The sequence below is a fragment of the Trachypithecus francoisi genome, unplaced genomic scaffold (assembly GCF_009764315.1).
Source record: "Trachypithecus francoisi isolate TF-2019V2 unplaced genomic scaffold, Tfra_2.0 Lachesis_group7, whole genome shotgun sequence".
NCBI lineage: Eukaryota > Metazoa > Chordata > Mammalia > Primates > Cercopithecidae > Trachypithecus > Trachypithecus francoisi.
The window spans coordinates 13,307,806-13,329,367 of NW_022681472.1; the positions used below are offsets into that span (position 1 = coordinate 13,307,806).

At 39.8% G+C, this 21,562-nt stretch overlaps 1 protein-coding gene across 4 annotated transcripts in view; it reads left to right on the forward strand.

The window, feature by feature from the left end:
- The window catches only part of FAM110B (family with sequence similarity 110 member B), a 159,609-nt gene that overhangs the window by 61,545 nt on the left and 76,502 nt on the right, over positions 1-21,562 (forward strand). The window contains exons 1-4 of one of the 4 annotated variants that reach the window (XM_033202657.1): positions 421-432; positions 3,096-3,100; positions 4,504-4,508; positions 17,767-17,855. The gene's annotated coding sequence lies outside the window, so the exon portion shown is untranslated. Of the gene's footprint in view, positions 1-420; positions 433-3,095; positions 3,101-4,503; positions 4,509-12,349; positions 12,605-17,766; positions 17,856-21,562 lie in introns of those variants that run through there. The other 3 variants (XM_033202654.1, XM_033202655.1, XM_033202653.1) reach the window with 3 other exon arrangements.

Here is a 21,562-nt window from a genome sequence, read left to right on the forward strand (position 1 = left end):
AAGTGCTGCGCTTGTTGATGGAGTGCCTGAGAATTGTCAGACATGGACCTGCTCACGCATGTGTGCACAAACACAGGGCACATTTAGGCAGCTGAGCCCAACGTTTTTGGTAAGACTGCCCTTCTGTATTTCCTAGCCATTGGGAAATTTGACTATAGTTCATTTTCCTAAAGAATATGACTTTCAGTTTTTCTTATTTTTTATACTGCCGTGAACCAACCTTAAGGATCCAAATTCTCTCAAACAGACTTTTTTAAATCAAGAATTCTCCTTTTCTCAGCCTCCACCCTTTTCTCTGTCACCATCTTAAGCCCCTAGGAAGGCCATGCAGTTCAGAAATAGTGATGTGGCTTCGTGGTTCAAAGGCACCTCTTGGGGTCCACTGCCAGCATGCTCCAGTTCCACCTCTTACCAGTTAGTAGTCCTGAAGAGGTTAGTTATCTCTCCATCAGTTTGCTCAACTGTAAAATGGTGACAGTAGTATCTGCTTCATGGAACGTTGCAAGGATTAAATGATTAATGCCTTTTGGCATGGGGCCAGGCACATGGAAGGTGCTCAATAAAGGTTAGCTATTCCTGGGCTGTCGCTAAATGACTCACCTGGTGCTTGTGTTACTTTGCTTCCTCCTGCACTCCACAGGGGTGGCCTCCAACCTGCATTGCTTTGACTTGTCCTATTAGTGTCACTGAGACCATTTTGCCCTGTGGGGCCATGGGGAGGGGATAATTTGTCATTGACATGTTTTAGAATTGTCTGCATGTGGCTTTATTACTGTTTTTTACATTCTCTACAGACAGTGCACACCCTTATTAGTTGCAGAGTGGTTGCTTTCACCTTCTCTCCTTTTGAAGCTATGCAATTGCTATAGTGACAGCTGTTATTATTTAAGAAGTAGCTGGATCTTAATGAAATTATTTAACTTAAAGTCATATAGTGAGGAAGGAACAGAACAGATAGTCAAAGCCAAGACTGTTTTTAAAGACTTCTTTGACCTCAAAATGCTTAGCTGTGAGTTTAAGAATGATATCAGAGATGAAAAGGAAGAAAAAAAAAAAGAAAAGACAATTGTGAATACTACAGTCATATAAAATATATATTAATTTCCTCCTGAAAATGGCTTTATTAGAAATGTGGGACAAATAAAAGAAAAAATGGTAAGATAAAAGCTGAAGAGGCAAAAATATTAGTTGAAAACATAAAGAAAGATGTCAAGTCAATGTTAACAGGGATTAACTTTAAAATAAGGCCTGTGTATGAATAGGAAGAATTATTCTCAAGTCCTTTTAAAATAATCCCAATATCAAGGCACAATATGACATTGGAATACATAAACTATAACCATCATAAATGCATGAGAGCTTGAGTAATTTTTTTCTTTAGATATACATGATATGCTACATATAAATAAGAGGTTGAAAGTTTCAGTGGAATTTAAAATAAAAATAATTTTATTAGGATGATCAAATCAGTAATAAAACCTTTTTTAAAACTTTATAGTAATACCATATTTGTAATGCTTTGTACAATAGGGTTTTTGGAGGTAAAATTTACTGATCTTAAGTGTACAGTTCGATACATTCTGACAACTATATATACTCAGGTAATCACCCTAATAAACATATAGAATATTTTCATCATCCCAGCAAATTCTCTCTTGCCACTTATCAATTTTCCCTTTCCACCTCCAGAAGAAATCATTGTTCTGATTCTATAATCGTGAGTTAGTTGTATTAAAGTAAATGGAATCCTACAGTAAGTGCTCTTTGCACTGGTTCCTTTCATTTAGTAGGATGTCTTTGAGATTCATCTCCAGTAGGATTGCTGCCTTTTATTGATGAATAATATCCATTTTCTGGCTATACCAGTATTTGTTTATCTGTTCTTCTGTGAATGGATATTTGAATTGTTTCCAGTTGTGCACTTTGAATGAAGTTGCTGTAAATATTGCTGAATAAGTCTTTTTGTGGACAGATGTTTTTATAGACCTTGGGTCATGCCCATGATTGGAACTGCTGGGTCATAGCATAAGGGTTTGGGTAACTTTATAAGAAGCTGTCAAAGAAGCTTTCCCATTAGCAGTGTGTGGGAGTTCCAATTGTTTCACCTCATTGCCAACATTTAGTATTGTCTTTTTCTTTTTAGTTATTCGGGTGGCTATGGAATTGTGTCTCATTATGTTTTTAATTTGCATTTCCCTGATAGCTACTGATACTGAGTGCTTTTTCATATGCTTATAGATCATTTGTGTTTGTGAAATGTCTGTTCAAGTCTTTTGCACCCTTTTTAAGTTTGATTGCTGTTCTTTTGTTACTGAATTGTAGGAGTTATTTTTTTTTCTGGCTAAGTCATTTTTCAAGTTTATGTATTGGATATATTTTCTTTCATGTAGTTTTTTCCTTTTTATTTTCTTCAGTGTTATTTGATGAGCAGACATTTTAATTTTTGTTAAAGAGCAATTTATAAATTCTTTCAAAACAGTTGATTTTTTTGCAGCTCTACCAAATTTGTACCTACTTTAAGTTTGCAAAAATAGTCTCCTGTTTGTTCTAGAGGCTCTATGGTTTAAATTTTTAACTTTTAGATCTGTGATCTACCTCAGATTGATATTTTTGGTGTGAGGTAAGGGTCAGCATTTACTAATTTTTTTAATGTATATCCAATTCCTTCATGATCATTTTTTGAAAATACTTTAAATTTTTCATTGTATTATCTGAGTGCCTTTGTTAAAAATTGATTGTGTAATATATATGTGGATGCATTTATAGTCTGTTTCTTATCTTTTATTGATATGTTTGTTCTTATTAACACTGAAGTGTTGGGATTACAGTGTCTTTATGGAACAATTGAGCTGTCTTTCTGGGGAAGGAGGATACTTTCTTATCAGTAGGAACACAGACAACCTGCCCATCTAGATTCCTCACCATGGCTCACATTTCCACAAAATGTGAAACATCACTAATGCATGATTCTGATATTGAATTTTGTAGGTGGAATGTGTTATGCAGTTGGATGACTTCAGTTTGTTCAGATATGAAAAATTTGGTGCAGTACATTTCATTTCACTGCAATTTAGGTCAGGGAATAATGCTGAAAGGAAATGTGTGTGAAGGCATGAGTGAGCACAGACTACAGAGTGGCCCAAAACTAATAAATCAGAAAGGAAGATAGATTAACTGAAATTCCGATTAATCTCACACAACGGAGACCAATTAGACCAACCAATACTTTAAGTAATAGTGCTTTCATATTGCTTTTTCTTGGTTGCCAATGGAGTATTTTTTTTTTCCTCCCTAACATCTTCCCCAGCAGCACATAGCGTACAGTATATTTTGGGAAAAGGGAAATTATTTTGCGAAAAGTAAAATGACAGGGAAGAAATTCTCTATAAATTTCATTTCTGAAAATGAGGAAATTTTAAGGAAAGAGACAGTTACAAAATCAAAAAAGATCTTTCTTCTCTGTCCCCCTCTCTCAACCTATCCCAAGCTGGGATTTGAGAAAGGAAACCCTTGCCCACCAGTGCAAGGCCCTGGCTCTATCACGTGGGGCCTCTCAAGGATGAGCGCTCAAGTGTTAGTCCTCATCAACGAGACCACCCACGACTGATGGAAGAGTAAGGCCTGTGTGATTTTCTGCTTTCTTTACCCGGAGAAGCCAGGATCCACTCTGTTCTGTGTGGATGAGCTGCACCCATTGAGGGCAAATAAAATTATTTATTTGAGGGCAAATAAAATTAACTGAGAGCACCCCTTCCCTCAACACACAGCCTAATGTTCTCAGTATAACAGAACACTAGCTACCGTCTTTCTAAAGTCTGGCATTGATTTATATCACATGTTCAAATTGTTTTTATTCAACTACTATAGAAATAAATGTGAAGATCATGCTTACCCTTTGGGAGAAGATGGTTAAAATTATAAAAGCTTCTGTAGTCTGGAAAACATTGAAAATGCCATCAAGCTATCAGGTGGACAGTTCCTGTTGCTGCTCTCTAGGCCCCTGGAAGGGTTTTCTGCTCATCTGTCAAATACTTTGTGCCATTTATTCCTATTACAGAATATTTCTGTGGCCTTACTTTAAAAGCCTTCTATATAATTGACTATGCAAACCAGTTGTGTAGGCTTGACTCAGACTTTATGATAAAAAACATTCATCATATGCTATCCCCTGTAAGAGGAATTTAAACTCTCCTCTTCATTAGAAGGCCTGCCTGCAGTGGAATTAAAATAGCTTCTCCTGAATGGGAGCACAGACTTGGTACAGATCATGAGCAGTCATTCAAGAGGAATGTAATCAAATACTTGAAATTTAAATTAGCTTGTAATCTGACTTTGAAAATAAAGTACAAGAGAGACCCAAGAAAGTTTCCTGAAGGTGAATTAATGTCCTTCACACCACTTCCTGTTTCAGAGCTAATAGCATACACATGATAAAAGTATTATAGCAGTGAAATTTATCCTTCCCATGTGCTCCTTCTCCCAGGTCACTGATACTGTGCTTAGAAAAGGTGGCCTACATAGAGAGAACCCACATCTGCAAAAGCAGCTTTCAGACATCACCAGGGATTTACAAACTCTTTCAGCAATGTTTGGAGGAATAACTTCTTTTTATTGGGTCCATAAAGCATAAATTGTTAACCCAAGAAAGAGAAATAACCTTAAATAAGTGACACAGATTTTCTTCTTTATTTAGAAACTATTCTGATGTTCATATTTTTAAAGGATTCTTTCTCTTCAAATATCTTTTCCTCATTCTTGAAGGACACGATACTTTTTTTTCTGTTAAAATCACCCAGTGGGAAATGCTGCAGAAGACTGACACTTGTGAAATGAAAAAGGTCCCATCATTATTGCAGCTGCCTTTAGCAAAATTATATAATGAAAAATCATTTCTTTGCTATAAAAGAAGACCATGGAAAAGCATCTCTGCATATATTATTGTATGTAAATTAGGAACAGGAGAAATATAGGGAATGTAGATACAGAGAAATCATCACTGTTTATGAACAGTGTAACATTTCTAAAAAGAAACTGCAGTGATTATTTTCAATAGAAGAAAAGTCTTAGCTTTACAGATAATTACATTCTTAATAGTATAGATGGAATAGAGCTCAGTTTGCTTCAAGGCAGATTTCTGTTAAACAGACTCCATTTGCACATTAATTTCTATTGTGGAAGTTAAAAAATTGGTCCCTAGATATAATAAAACTACCTTTAAAATATACACATATAAATGGATATATCTTTCTGACAAACCCATTGAACCATTATCTGTTAATGATACTGAGCTATGATTCACAGATATTTTGAACTGTGGAAGTAAAAATATAGCCAGGAGAGGCAGACACACTGAAATATGATTGCTTTGCTTTACCTCATTTTAAACTCGATTCCCACTATAGTGGTAACAATCCATAAAATTTCAGAAACTTGCCAAGGTTCATGTCAATCTTGAATCATGCTAATGTTTCTAACTTTATATCCAAAGAAATTATTTTCCATTTTCCCCATCACTTAAACTTACTGGCTGCTTTCCAGACATTTGAATCTGGCCATGTCTCCCAAGTATATAAGAATATCCTTACATAAAATGAGAGAATTGTCCAAATAACTGAGGAATGAAATATCTAGGCCTTTCTTAGCAATGAGGACTTGTACCAGTGCCAACAGAGGCTTTCCCTAATGTCTAATAATAATCAGCAAATTGGCTGACAATTCTGAGCTGAACTTTTGGGGCCCAGCCTAATGGTTTGACTCATGGTTAGCACATCAAAATCCTATTTGCTGAGACTGCTACTTACTAGCTGGTTAACAAAGCTGAGCTGCACCATGTAGACGGGCAGTAGGCCAGATCCGATGACCACAGCACGGAGCACAAGAATCTCTTAAGACCGAGACTTTAGAGGGGCCACTCATAAAAAATTTACCCCCTCCAGTTTTTACCTTTTCCTTGGGTGGAAGTGGGAAAAAAATACCAAGTTTTTATTAACAATTTATATTCAGTGTTAGTAATGCCATGGTAGAAAAATTAAACAATTCAGACAGGTTGACTATCTCTGCCATGCATAGATAAAAACTATTGATGCTGTAGCATTTGCCTCACCTCCAACACTGGGGATTACAGTTTGACATGAGATTTGGGTGGAAACACAGACCCAAACCATATCAAAAGGATACCATGGTAAATGCCTTTCTCTAATATTTCTGTACATATCGTCAATTATTTCATGTTTGGGGCATGTGATCCCAACTATTTCCTTAGAATTATATTTCCAAAATGAAATGGCCAGGGGTAAAGGCATACACATTTTTTTAAATTTCAAAAGTTGTTCCAAGTTGCCTCATGGAAAAAGTTGTGCTTAGTTAAGTTGCAGAATTTCTAGGTGTTATTAACACAAATTCTTAACAGTATAACAGTTTTCATTTGGATTGTGCTCAGGGCATGAGGGTTATGTATTTATACTATATACATCTTTTTCAGGGAGGGTGTCAGTTTTTCTAGTATTATCTATCATTTGGCCTGGATGTTTTAGTTTTGCCATCATCCAAGTGGGGAGAATTTAGATGATGTTTACTAAGTGTTAGGCACTCACTAAATGCTTCATGTATGCATTAACTCATTTAGTTAATCCACACAATGTCCTCCTCCAGATGTTCGAAATGAAAAAATGGAAGCATAGAAAAGTTAAGTAGTTTACAAAAGGTTACCAGCTTGAAAGTAGCTGGATTGCGATAAAACGTAATAAATGGCATAGAAGGAGAGACGTATATGGTGATATTTTTCTAGGAAGATAATTTCTCCCTAGGAATGTCATTTAAGATATAATCCCCAAAGTTTTTATATGACTCTTATCAAGACTGCTATCCTTTAGCCTCTACTAATTTTAAAAGTTTCAGAAAGACCCTAGATAAATTTCATAGCAAATTATGTTCTTTACTTACATATTTGTTTGGATAAAAGTCTAATCTTTCAAAGTGACTAGTGTTGAAACATAATTATGAACATTCATGGCATGCATACTTGAAATTCTTTCATGAATCTTTTTTTAAAAACAGCAGCATGCTTTACCCGTGCAAGATTATATGCCTTGGTTTTGGACAGTAAGTGCAGAGATGCATTAAAGAGCTGGTGATGGGCTGAATGGGACTACTTCAAATTATCAGAACCTTCACATCACTGAAATGGTGGACATTTTGCTTTAGAAGACAAAACTGAAATTTAGGATATTTGCCCATGTATTGTAATTTAAAATTTTATAGAAATTATTCCATGGTCCATATAGAAAGAATTCCAGGTCCGTTAGGTGGTACAGAGATGAATAATGAGGTAAACACTTTCATAACCTAGAGGATGCCTGTTAACATCCAAAACCATGGTATGATCTGAGAACAGAAGGGAAGCTAAAGTCTTAGGATGACTTCTGCAACAGAATTCATAGCTCTCATTAAACAATAATATCTATTTATGATTTTAATACCTAATTATTATTAGGTTGTAATATGTCATTATTATGGTTTTATTATATATTAGATTAATCCTATCCAGTTACTATGCCCATGGGATAATTGTAAATAATTTTTGTGTGTAGGAATGAATTGAGTGTTAGGAATGAATTGAGTCTGGAGTCACTGAGCAAGTCCTGTAACCCCCCGGGCCATTTCCATATCTCTAAGTGAGAAGATAAGTATACCTACCCAACAGCATTTTGGGGATTCTCAAAGCAGATACTATATGTGACGTTTCGTTTGCAATTTTAAAGCCCTGTTCAGGTTTAGTCATTGGCATTGTTGAATCTGTCTCCTTCGCTGGTTTGGAAGGTCCTTGTCCTCCTCATCCTAACACAGTATTTGGCAAATGATAGGAGTAAATAAATATGAGTTAAACGTCATTATGACAACAGAGAGGAGGAGCCCTGATGACAAGAAACTGCATGAGAACCAAGTTCCCGCTCCAGTGTGAGAGTCCTAGTAACCTCTTTAATTCATACCCCTTCCTGAGCTTCGTAGTACCCTGCCCCCTTCACCAGTACTGTAAAAAGCAGATCATTTGAGGAAGAAGAAAAACTAGGCTTTGAGAAGACACTTCAGGATGCACAATTGGCTTCTAACCCGATCCCTGCAGAGAAGACTCAAGCGGTCTGCTCAGGGCTTTTGTACCTGGCAAGGTCATTGTCCAACATCATTGTCCCTCTCAGCGGGCAGCCTCTCTGAGAACTCACACTTAGTGTTCGGGGCTGATGCACAGGTACTGGGGAGCCACTGAGGACCTTTTCAGATAGTGAGGCTGCCTCATGGCACAGGGATGCCAAGTGTCTGTAGGGGAGCTGGGGCCAGGGCTGCTGCCCATGGCCTTTGGAGCAGCAGGAGTGACTTCTAGCAGCCAGTTTCAGTCTGCCCCAGGCCAACCAGGCCACAGCTGAATAAGTGCCTGGTATGCCACACTCTTCACAAAAAAAGAAAGATTGCTGTTTGAGTGTCAGAAACAGAGAAGGAAGGGGCACCAGCTGCCTGGACTCTTGCCCACCAGTTGTCTTGCCCCTGGTAGCCGGAAGGAGACTTTCACAACCTGGGTATTCTTTTCTTTTCCTCAGTGTGGGGTGATCCTGGTGGCTCCCCAGACCCGGCTCACATTGACTGGGGAGCGGATTGTTGGTTTCGGTGCCCAGCTCTGCCTGCAGTGACTTCATGTTGTGGCTTGAGGTCCCCTGATAGAAATGCTGCTCAGCACTCAGCCCTCCAAGCTGCCCTCCACTCCTTATGTGGGCTGGGGCCCAAGGCTTCTGCTGGACCACGGCTCAAACGCCGGTCCTTTAACATCAGACGCAATAGCCCCACATGCAGCCAGGCCTCCTTCTCAGGCCCTGGTGCAGTTCATCAGAGCAGAAACAGCTCTCCAGGACCCCTCTCATTAAGGTAGTGTTTGACCAGCAGCTGAAACCGAGATACTTCCTGCCGGAATATTATGATCTCTCTAAAGTTATCCCGGAGCCCTGGCTTTCAACAGAATCATTTTTTTTTTTTTTTTTTTTTTTTTTTTTTTTGAGACGGAGTCTCGCTCTGTCGCCCAGGCTGGAGCGCAGTGGCCGGATCTCAGCTCACTGCAAGCTCCGCCTCCTGGGTTTACGCCATTCTCCTGCCTCAGCCTCCCGAGTAGCTGGGACTACAGGCGCCCGCCATCTCGCCCGGCTAATTTTTTGTATTTTTTTAGTAGAGACGGGGTTCACCATGTTAGCCAGGATGGTCTCGATTTCCTGACCTCGTGATCCGCCCGTCTCGGCCTCCCAAAGTGCTGGGATTACAGGCTTGAGCCACCGCGCCCGGCCAACAGAATCATTTTTTATACGTGAACCCTAACTTTTTTCCAAGGCGAAAAAACTGTAACAGTTGTAACAATTCTATATGAAAATTCTGGAAACACAGCCTCATTTTCAGTCTCCAGGGTTAGAGAATGAGAACAGAACTTGAGGAAATCCATGCAGTGAGGCAGAAGGTTTCTGTAGTGCCTGCTCCTCCTCGTCAGTACAGCAAATGTAAAATGTACACGTCCGCATTCTCTGAGCCAGGAAGAGTAGATGAGGGTTTTGACTTGGAAGATAATGGGAATCTACAAAGATCCAGAAGGAGAGAAGTGGCGGTCAGACCCTCAGGGAGCTTGAGCCAGACAAACCCTTTCCTCCTCTAGTGTGTGTGGTTGTGTCTCCTCCTTCATCCTCCGTCCACTGCCACCGGCTAGCTTCTCTACGACCTTCACAGCCCTTGAAGGTTTTTCCCCGTGCTCCTGCTGAGGAAGCCAGCAAACCTGCTTCATCCTTAGCCAGATCCTCCACCCCTGTCATGTGAGCATCCTGTGCTGAGCTGCAGTTTACCTGATCTTTATTGCTTGTTTGTTAATCACTTAATGAGCACTCCCACATTACAACAGAAGCTCCTTTAGGAATCAGAATGCTCTGTTATTCCCTACAGTATTTCCAGGGTCCAGCACAAGTCCTTACACATAGTAAGGGCCTAACACGATTCACTGAGCAAACAATGATTTTTCAGAATCAAAAGGTGTTGACTGAAGTTCAAAGACAAGAGGGCTCATTCCAGAGGTTGTATACATAGGCCCCCCCTTAGCCAAGCGGCAATAAGAAAGATTCCCAATGAACTGTTACTCAGCTCCAAAACAAATACTGGGTCTGAACATGTTGAAAGATAAGACCCAAGAAAGGACAGTAGCTTTCTTCTTTTAGAAAGTGTCTGTTTAATGTCTTCTACTAAACAGGCATGAAACAAATTAATTAAACAGCTTTTTCAGTGCCTATTTTGAGCTAGCAGTCTGTTAAATGAAGAGGAAGGCAGAAGCTGTTAGATGTTTCCTAGAGAAATGCCTAGAAGTGTTACTAGCCTGTATCCTGGCAGCCTGCAGGGAGCTGTGCCTTAGGCCAAATCTCTGAAGCCAATTCCTCTTGGAGTTTTTACCTCCTGATGATGGTGATTGCACTCTGATAATTCACGAGGAAGATGCTTCCAGGTAGCACACACAGCTCTCACTTTCTTTAGCCAGTTATCTCCATCACATGTTTCCAGGGTTTGTGTATGTGTTTGCATTCCAGCACAGGTTTTCACCCTTGAATTTATGGACCATGAGTTTCTGTGCTTTCCCTTGAGGTTTATGGTCCATGTCATTCCTTTCACTGGTTTATTTCCCAACAGTTTGTGGTACACAGAGATTGGAGGATGAAGTGCCCCTTCGCCAGTAGTCCTGTTTCTTGGTTACTGATTAATCCCTGTGAAGATTTGGTTCCTCAGAGCAAATCATAATGCCTCTTGAGCGTGTCAGCTTTTTGTTTTTTAGCTAAAAAAAAAAAAAAAAAACAGAAATGGGAAGTTTGCATTTTATCTTTGGATTGGAATTTGACTGGTAGAATATACCCACTTGTAGGAAATATAAAAAAAAAAACACATTGAACATTTACAAATTTGATTAGATCAGCTCAGGACTGCTAATTCTGTGGAACATATTGACAAGAAAGAAATTAAGGGAAAAGAAGTAGATAAACAACTCTCAGAACTGAGAATTGCATTTGACTGGCTGACTTCTCTCCCTTTTCAACATAAATTTGTCATTTTAAATTTAATCCAGCTCCTTCTAATTAAAACTTTTCCCAATTTATATTCCATAGGAAACATTTTTGAAATTTGTATCATTAATAAAAATAATTAGAAGCCCTTAATTTCCTGAAAAATTATTTTTAAGATAGCTTTGTATAGAATCAAGTGAAAGTAGTGACTATTATATATCTAAAAAGAAGTAGGTGAAATAATTTGCCTTACAACAGTGAATACCAATAATTGTTCTGTGTGATTAATCAACCCTGCCATTAGCTTCTTGGCCTTCATGACTTCTGAATGGTATTTCTGACAGAACTGTACGATGGAGGCATGTTGAGGTACTCTTTTGAGTGCTGTGATGCTGGAAAGAAAGGGAGACAATATGGAGTGGTTGAGATCACTACTGCTCATAAGAACTTAATATAGAACCCAGAATCCACCCTGTGCCAGGCCCTGTGCTAAGCACTTACAGCTCATTGACAGTAATTCTTCAAGGTGGCTCCTATCATTGTCTTAGACAAAGAAATGCAGCTATTTGCCCAGGGTCATAGAGCTAGATAGTGGCAGATCCAGAACTTTAACTGAGGCAGTCTGACTGTGAGAACGCGTCACAGGATTTGGCTTCTAGAAGTAGTTTGGCCGTTCAGTTGTGTAGTGGCCAAATGTGTTTAATTTTTCCTTTTACAATAACTTCTGAGATCCCTTTTCTGTCCCTTGTAACTGTGAATTAATCACTGTAGTCAAGATTATGATTTTTTACACCTTGATTAGCACTTTTCTGCTATAAATAGAAATTTGCATGGTATTTCCAACTATATTGAAAAGAGATTAATCAGCACTTTATGACAAATGTGGCAAATTGTTAATTAGGTAAATAAAGTAAGACTCAGATTTTATAGCACCACTATTGTTTTCACAGTATCAATTTTATTATTTATTCTTAGTGCTGGAATCTGATAAGCTTAACTAAGCCGATAGTGCTGTGCATTGATTTAACCACTCTTTGTTTCTCTAGATTTCAGGAAAATAAGAATACACTTTAAAAATCACTTATAGTTTATAAGGTGACACATTAATCCTCAAAGTGACAGGAAGTCGAGATGATTTTGTCTATGAGGTTTAATTTATTAAAATTTAGTTTTCTCCTGTGCTTTGCTCCAATGGCTCTGTGCTAGCAAACCAGCTATAATTAGATTAGCAGCCTGCTAAACGCCGGTGACAGCCTGCGTCTCAGAGAGCATGTGCTGGATTCCGCATGTGCCTTTTCCTTATTGGTTGGTGGCATTGCTGCTCGCCCGTGTGATAGGTTTCCACAGTAATCTTTATGCTGCATTAGAGACATAGATACAGAGGTGCTGTACTGTGTTCTTGCAACGGTGGAGGTGCTCGGCTGGTAACGTTAAAGAAGGAATAAGGCGCCCGAGAGAAGGCGTTCGTCTTTGTTGTGGAGCATCAGCCGTTAAGGACAGCTAGCTGCGGTGGGAGGTCAGTGAAGGAGACTCAGTTCATGGTAATTACTTTAAGTCTATCTCTCACGAAAAACACGGCCATGCGTGAAATGAAGCATGTTCATCGTGTCATCTGTTTAATCTGATTTTGCTTTGTTAATACCATGGGTACTCCAGCATTCCATATGAAAATACATTCTCCCACAGGCTTGCCTGGTAAACAGCTACCCTGTTTACAGTATTCACCGAGGAATCATGTTTTTACCTGGATTCAAGAGTGCATGTGTGTGCTTGGGAGTGATGCCTACCGGCTCGCTTCTGTTTTGGAAAGCCCGGTGTTGCATCAGTTTGGGTGTCTTTGTAGGTGCGTTTCAGTACTCAGTGGACTTTGTTTGCATTGAGTCCACACTGTGCTGAATAGTGAATGATCAGGAAGAATTTAGTGAAACACACTCTAATTAGGACAGGGCAGTGACTCTCCTGATGCTGAAGCTGTGCCTTAGCAGAAGTAATGTGCTATTGTTTCTTCAGAGATGTGTGCAGCCTTCATTTTGGATGGTTTTCTTTGTCTCACCTTTTGTAGTTTTTATTAAGCCTTTTAAATACAGAGAGGGTTAGCATATCCCATTCTGCCAGAGATATTTAAAGTGTATATTTAGCTGTGCTTGAAAGAGAAATTTTCGTCTCATGGCTTTGTTTAGCAGGGACATTGCATTAGGAGTTGAAATGAAGTCGCAGGAAGGTGGGGTTCTTACCACTTACTTTGTCTACTGTTTGACAACATTTTTATTTCTATTACTTTTTGCCTGAAAATTGACAATCTTAAATAATCTGTGGTAAAAAAATGGCACATTCTAAAAGAAAAATATTTAAATGGGCAAGACTGAGGTTCAGATATCCCAAACAAATGCAGCATGAGTTTTTCCTTCTCAGTGTCCCTTCTCCATAGTGTCCTGTTTTATACCAAAACTTCCTTTGTTTTTACTTATTCATCAAACTTAAAAATTGATGTCCTTCCCATATCAGGCTGTAGAGTCCACAGAAACTTGTGTATTGAGTCACCAGTCACACGGCTGGCTGCCAGCCACCATGCGTCTGCTATCACCAGAGCCTTGCTGATCTCTGAAAACCATCAGGAATTATTTCTCTGCTCCTGAAAAGCCAAATGATGCAATTTTAATGATTTGTTCAAATACCTGCTCTGACCTAGAACTATATTCTGGTTAAAGGAATTCAGTATATTCTTTGACAGAGTAAACTTCAGAGTACTTACCAACCGTGCCTCCTTCCCCACTCCACATTCCCTTCCAGGTCCATCCTGGTAGACAGGAAATCATCCAGTGCAAATTGCATCCAAATAACATTTTTAAGGGAAAAAAAGTGAATATTATGAAAGCTTGCCTTGAATTGTAATAGAGTATCATCTGTAATAAGAAAGTTTGGTAGTTGTTGCTTGTAATACAGTGTCTTTGTGACTTGAACCAGCTGGCGACAATCTCAGTTTTTAGACACCTTGTGTGGTGAAATGAACCTGGGAACAGTCGTTCTACCTCACATTCCACTTCCTTGATACAAACCACGCCTGTTCCCATTGCAGAAGATATGCACCAGTGGCGGAGAGTGCAGTTTCAGTGAAAGTGGTTTTGCTCTTTCCAGAAGTCCAGGCTCCTCTCTCATTCCCTCCCTCCCTCTGCCTGCTGTGCTCTTCTATGTGGATGTGCAGAAAAACCTTTCTGGGAATCAACAATTAGGCTTGGACACTCATTTTTGGAAGCATAAATTGGTGTGGGTCTCTCTCTCTCTCTCTGTGTCTCTCTATCTCCTGAAATGCTCCCTAAATTGCCTTAGTCTTAAATAATTTCCAAGAAGGTTTTCTCCACTGTGAAAGCCTTGGGCACACATAAACACTGTCTAGAGTTCCTTTTGGGGGAGCCCCTTTGAGGTGTGTGTCATGGAAAGATGTAGGAAGTAGCTCTAAGTGATGTCAAATCCCTAGGGCTGGGTCTTAAAGACTTTCTGTGTGGAGGAGGAACTTTTTAAAAAATTTAAATATGGATGTATCTGTGTACTGTGTAATACACCGGCATTATGATATCCCAAAGGGACTTTTAATATACACCGAAGGGGCTTTTTTATAACATAATTAAACAAGTGTTATTTATGTTTTTGTAAAGTAACCAAAATATGTGCTTTTATCTTCTGATGTATCACATCTTAACTTTTTTAAAACTAGATTAAGAAGACTCTTTACATGTTTCTGTGACAAGAAAATAAAAAGAAATTTTTTGGACACTTTAAAATGTTGTTCTTTTTCCTCCTTAAAATTCCATAACTCTTTACTGATGACGTTTCTGACCAAACAACAATAGGTCTGTCAGCATAAGCATAAATATTATATTTTAAAATTAAAACATTTTCTGTTATAAGGGATACTTTCTAACATTTTATCCTGAGGTCTAAATAGGAAAAGTGGTCACTAGTTTAAAAATGAAGTCATTTCATGAAAAATATGATGTGCTGCAAAGTAACTGGGCTGAACAAGGTGTGGAAAATATTTGTGAAGAGGAAAGAGAAATGGGTAGGGCATGATATTGCATGTAAGAGTTTCTATGGTAATATCTGTAGGTAGATTTGTGGCTGGTCACTTGGCATCTGTGATAATCCAAAAACCTGATAGATATTTGTCATTAGCAATTGATAAATATTTCAGGGTTGACCTGTTAAAGTTGCCTGGATTGGAAAAATATGTGAAAAGGTATTAGGCCTCTCATCTAAATGTAGTTATTTTTCATTGTAGTATTCTATGGTCATGGACACTCACCATGTGCTAAGCTCTGTGCTAAGCTTTATTGAGAGAAAGAAGGCACAGTCCCTTCCTGTAAGAAGTGACTACTGAGGAAGAGAAGCAGCTAAATTAATAATAATAGGGGTGCATGAGGCAGATAGAGATACATAGTTTGGTGATACCAAGGAGGGGCAACCAGTTTTTTAGAAAGGGGGTGAGGAGTGCCAGGGAGGGCTTCAGGAGAAGAGAGATGTTACCCAACCCATAACTTACTATTTCCTGCCCCTCTTGACATCACATTCACAACTCAGCATTAAGTTGAAGCTGGCATAGCTTTATATTCTGTTTTAGTATTTTTTATTGATTTCAATACATGTAAAGTATCATTTCTCTTCTACCTGCTAACTCTTCTCAGAATACACATTAGGTTGTTACATGGAAATATGTTCATAGATTTACATCCTGTGGGAATTGAAGTTTTCTTTAACGTATCCAGAATTTAGAAATGCATCTTAGATGCATCACCAAACACTTTGATTGCTGTTATACTCTTAAGTAATTTAGTGATTACTTTAATTTAGTGATTACTTTTGAAACTGTTTGCATTGGCAGGAATTGTCATTTACTCTTGGCTGCATGTAGACTCCTGAAAGTCATTTATCTTGTATGTGCTCATTAAAGACAAGCTTGTAAAATTTGAGACTGGATTATAACACTTGGATTTCACCTTGAAGGTGTTTGCTTTTTTTATACATTTAATTGGATTTAAATTTTAAATCTTGTCAAATTTGGAGGAGAAGTCCACTTTAGGGGTCACCTATTTGCACAAGATCTTGCCACCAGTAAAATCTCTATATGGAAACAGATCTTGCATTTCTACTTCTACAGATCCTGCAGTCAGGAAGTCCTCCTAATTCTGTCATGTGTTACCCTAGTCAGGCTTCTACACTTACTTTTTCAAACCCTGTAAAATGTGCAGGCTTTACTTTTCCCGCCCTCCAGACCCCACCCCACTGCCTGAGTTGGATGGTAGCCCCTTAGAGCAGCTCTCTAACCCAGTGGACCTCCAGGACAGGAAACAGTTCTCTTCTGTTGCTCTCTTGTCTGTGGTTTGTTTTTTCCCTATCTCCTTTGCTACCCCTCTTTAAGTAGCTATTCTCCAACGCTCTGGCCTTCATCAGCTTGCCTGTCCATGACACCGACTTTCCATAGGTGGGCCCATTCATTGCCCCACAGTGTCCACTAATCCGCCACACTCACAGCCACAACAACCTCCTGTGCCTTTGCACAGCGTGGAGAGTGGCGCTGCTGCTCCCCCTGCTGCCTGGAATGTGCTTCCCCAGAGAGCCCATGGCTCCTTCCCCCACTGCCTGAAGGATTTCGCTCTAATGGAGCCACCTCAGTGGGACATTCTGAGATAGTATTTACTGTATTTGTTTATTTCTTTAGTTTCCCCTTTCTGGAGTGTAAACTCCATGAGGTCAGAGGTTTTTCGTCTTAACCCCCAGAGCCTTGAACAGTACTTGGTCCATAGAAAGTGTTCAGTCAGTACCTGTTGAATGAATGAGAGAATTAATGATTCCTGGCATGGGGGTGCTACAGTGCAGATGAAGGGTGCTCCTGGGGCAATCAAGAGCTCTGCCCTAGCCAGCTGAGTGGTGCTGTGGAGCCCCTCACTTTGAATGGGCCTCAGTTTCCAGTTCTGTAGATGGGAAGTGTGTACCAGAGGCTCTGAGGCCCCTTAAAACTCTAACACTTTTTCATAGCCCTGGAAATAAGATATGATGTCACATAAAACGTTATTTATGTGACTCATCACAACTTGATGTTATATTCTTCTTTCTGCATAATTGCTATCCATGGTTAAATGTCTCTTTTAAAAAGGAAACAATAGTTGAAGTGAACAAAACACTTAGTTTCCAAATGAAGTAGTAAAAACTAATGCATTTTGGTGTACTGACATGTGTGCTGTCTTTTTTTAAATATATTGATCAGTTTCTATTTTTATTATTTTTGAGACAGAGTCTCGCTCTGTCATCCAGGCTGGAGTGCAGTGACACGATCTCAGCTCACGGAAACCCCCACCTCCCAGGTTCAAGCGATTCTTGTGCCTCAGCCTCCCGAGTAGCACCACCACACCAAACTAATTTTTGTGTGTGTTTTTTTTTTGTTTTTTTTTGTGTGTGTGTGTGGTTTGATTGTAGAGACAGGTTTTCACCATGTTGGGCAGGCTAGTCTCCAACTGCTGGCTTCAAGTGATCTGCCCTCCTCGGCCTCCCAAAGTGCTGGGATTACAGGTGTGAGCCATTGCACCCAGCCTGTATTGACTAATTTTTAAAAGAATTACCATTCTCTGTTGCTAAATGTATTTAATAGCCTGCCTATTTTTATCAAATAAAAAGGCAAAAGCAATCTTTTCTTCCTTTGATTTTTTTTTAGCAATTTCCTGCTGCAGAGAGCATTTTAAGAAAGGACAGCATTCCTGTGACCTCTGCCTACCATCCATAAAATACTCATTCTCCTCTCAGGTAAGCATATTGCTTTGCTTTGATCCATTCTGAGAAGGAGGTATTGATTCTCTATGAAAACCTGTGTCATTATTGCACTAAGACAAAGAAGCTGAGGTTTCAGATATTTTGCTGTCTGGCAAAAATAAATAAATAAAATGAAATAAAATAAAATAAAATACCCACCTTTTGAGGTCCTCTCCAGGACCAAAGTGTCAGTGATGGCCATTTGCCGTTCCAAGGGGTTTCATGATACACCTTCTGCATATCTGCTAGTTGTTAGTTTGTTAAATGCTGTGTGCTGTTTATCAGGTAATCCCAATAATTTAGAAGTCCTCTGTGTTTTAAAAAAAAAATTATTTTTTTTCAGAGATGGGGTTTTGCCCTGTTGCCCAGACTGGAGGGCAGTGGTGTGTTGCTCATTGCAGCCTTGAACTGCTGGGGTCAAGTGATCCTGTTGCCTCTGCCTCCTGAGTAACTAAGCCTATGAATGTGCACCACCATGCCTGGCTAATTTTAAAAAAAAATTTTCGTAGAGATGGGGTCTCACTATGTTGCCCAGGCTGATATTAACTCCTGGCTTCAAGCAGTCCTTCCTCCTCACCCTTGCAAAGTGTTGGGTTTACAGGCATGAGCCACCTGGCCTGGCCAGAAGTTTCCTCTTTGTGCTTGAGGAATGAGATAGTGGTGCAGGGTCAGCAGCAGGGGCACTGGGAGTGGGTGACCAGGAGAGAGCTTTGCTCCTGAAGGGAGGCAGGGTCGAGAGAGCAGAACTTAAATTCCAGTCCAGGAACTGAGATTGAGGGGGTGGAGTATCTTTGGAGGATGGCCGGCCAGCAGGCCTGGGAATGGCAGGGTGCTTTTCCCCACATCCCCACTGCTCCCAGGACTCCTTTCTGGTCCCCACAGCTGATGGAGAGCTTGGGAACATTTTTTCCAGGTCTCTTCCTACAGTCAGATGATCTTCCAGGAAGGAGCTAAGGAAGTGGAAGAACGGTGGTCAAAGTACAGATGGTTCCCTCTTTTATGGAGGGACTGAGAGCTCAATAACACCAAATGAGGAGGTTAGAAATGTTTAGGAAAATGAAGACAGCTCTCCAGTTACCTCATTTCCACCACAAGTTGAAAAGTGTAAAGAGCAACCCTCAGGAGAACAGAGCCTCAGTCTCAGTGCCCACATTCTGAGTGGCCCCATGCTTGGATTTGATTGACAGCCTTCCTCCAGCTTCCTTTCTAGCATCCGTTTGTAATGTACCCTTGCTGGTATAGTAAGCCATTTATTTTATAATTTATTATTATTGCATTATGCAGGATGTTGTCAGGTGATGTAATCGCTTTTCTAGAACCTAAGAATCTAACTTAGGCTGACAAATAAGAATCAGCCTGTGCCGGGGCAGAACTGTACAATCTGTAGAAACAGGAATTAAAGAGAAAGCCAACAACACCCCTCAGTGCTATGCTTTGAAGTCTCTCACTCTTATCGCCATCTTACTTATCTTCTTATCTCAGATATAAGAAGCTCTGATACAAAAGCCCGGGGCTCCTGTTGACTGGAAGGAGCTTTGCATCTGCCATCGCCAGCACTTGTGGAGCTGAGGTTGTAAAACTGCACCCGAGTGCCAGTGTACTTAGTAGGGAACGCCTTCCAACAGTCCCATGTTTTTCATTCTGCACCGTTCTAGGGAGCTCATCCATCCTGATTTGCCCATGACTGAGGGATTTCCTGGGACATGGGACTTGGCAGTGCTAGAACTGGGAAGTCAGAGCAAGCCAGGCAGGACATGTTATTCCCTCTTGTGATCCCACCACCCCTCCTCTCTCTTGTACATGGCTGCGTGATGTTCTGCTCACCAGGATGGTTGCCGACAGCAGTTGTTTGCAGCCCTGGTGGCCAGGGAAGAACTACAGGGTTTAGTAGACCTGGCCATCACCTCAGCTCGTCTGCTTAGTAACCAGTTGGATGGACTGGGATGGTTTTCTTTATTTTCTGTGAGCCTCAGTTTCTCATATGCCAAGTAAGAAGAACAGCCTAAGGCAGTAGGGGTGTAGGGAAAGTAACAAGACAGAGCAATGGAGATACCTGGTATAGCCTAGGTACACAAGAAGGGGCGGGTCCCTCCCGGCATCAAGGCAAACCATCCAAAGCAGACAGTCAGTTACCTTCACAGGCATAAGTAACTGGCTTGAGCTTTATCAATACTTTATTTACCTAGATCAGGAAGGTTAGAAAGAGCTTAGCCATGTGACTCACCAACACCGTGTCAGCTGGGTTGCAGGCGTAAATCCTAGCCCTGATACCTAAGATACCTAATTCTTAAATAACCTTAAGTCAATTTGTACAAGTTACTTTGAGTTGTTTTTATACCAGTTTTCCGATGCAGATTGAAACATTTTTTAAAGTGCTGTAAAGAATGCTGTGAAAAGCATAATTTGTTTCCTATCTGTATCCAAATGTTTTTAACTTTCAGGTTATTATTGTATTTAAAGTTTATTAAAACATTTTTCTTTCCTAGATTCTTAAATTACAGATAAGCAGCCTTATGAATTCATATGCATTATTATTGCCATTAAATGTTCACTGCTCTCAATATATGAGTTTAAGATTACTTTGTTTTTAGAGAACACACTGGGACTTTTTAAAAGTGGCTCCTTGTTTAAGGAAACTAAAAGGCAAAAGAAGTCATGAAATAAAATGATATCGTAATGTTCTTTTGGTCAAACCTTTTTGAGTTTTTTCATCCTGGAACATGAAATGTCCTGAGTAGTGTGTATATGTAAGTCATTTTAAAAGGAATACACAAACACCAATATCTGTGCGCTATGCATGTAATTACAATTTCAGGAAATAAGCTTGAAGGCTTCCTTTGTTTTTTGTTTCTTGTTATCTTATTCAAACTTAAGTAATTGATAAAATCTGTTTCTCCTTGAAGTTTTCCTTTTTCAAAACTTCTCTTCAGATTTTCGCGTTTTTAATGTGGTGCATGCTAGATACTTGAGAAATTGCTTGGAACAACAGCCCTCGCGTATTTATTTCGTATGTTAAATGGGCCTGACCAAAAATGCTTACTGGTTTTCCCCAGACACCTTTTTTTCCAACTCGGTGTTTCCTGAAGCTGGTCCTCCAGAATGAGAGGTTTGCACCTCGTCAATGACTCATCATCCTCTCATGCCAGCACCCCTGACTTTTGCCTCTCTCCAGATCAGCTGTTTCCCAAGAGAATGACTCAGAGATCAGATTCCAGCAGTGCAGTCAGGTGTGGCTCCTCTGAGGCCATCTCAGCTGACCTTGAGCAAGGTCTTCTCAGGAATCAGAAGAGTTGGCACAACAGTGAGACCCACTGTGCCGGGAGCCAGGCTTGCTTGCTGCTTTTTTAAAAAGAGGAAGAGGAAAGGGCATTCTCTGGGGAAAAAAAGCAGGGATTTTACATGTTTTCTTTTACTTACTCATAAAAATTGTATACGCTTCTCTAAGGATAGATATAGGGATAGTCCCCCTCATACTCAGAAGTAGAATTCTGTATTTGAGGATTTAACACACATTTATTGTGAACTTCAAAAAATTATTGATTGGAATTTAAATTGTCAAATTACAGTAGGGTGTTGGTCACTTACGCTTGTAATCCCAACACTTTAGGAGGTTGAGTTGGGAAGATCGCTTCAGACCAGGAGGTCAAGACCAGCCTGAGCAACATAGTGAGACCCTGTCTGTACAAAAAATTTTTTTAAAT